This window comes from Eurypyga helias, unplaced genomic scaffold (assembly GCF_000690775.1).
Source record: "Eurypyga helias isolate BGI_N326 unplaced genomic scaffold, ASM69077v1 scaffold28550, whole genome shotgun sequence".
Classification (NCBI taxonomy): Eukaryota; Metazoa; Chordata; class Aves; order Eurypygiformes; family Eurypygidae; genus Eurypyga; species Eurypyga helias.
In genome coordinates this window covers 45,085-45,416 of record NW_010225611.1, presented here as the reverse complement: position 1 = coordinate 45,416, position 332 = coordinate 45,085, and positions in this window count along the sequence as shown.

Sequence of the window (332 nt, the reverse complement as noted above, 5' to 3'; positions counted from 1 at the left end):
CCCCCCGCTGCTTGGAGTGAGAGAGCTGGGAACACAGGGAGTATCAGGAGCTGGGAAAGACCCTGAGTTGGTGCCAGCACTCCCCAGAACCAGCTAACAAACCCCGTATCAGGGCTGCTCTCAGGGCAAACCCCGACCAGCCCCTGCGAAGGGAATTCACTCCGTCCTGACCAAACCAGCACGGGGCTTTTCAGCTGAGAGCTGGCGCAGACATACCCACCTCCCAGCGTGTCAAAGATCACGACAGAACTACTGAGGCAAAATGTGCTCAGAAGGGAGCGTAGCAATTCCCTATGTGAAATCAAGCCGGCTTTGGCCCCCGGGATGGGGTT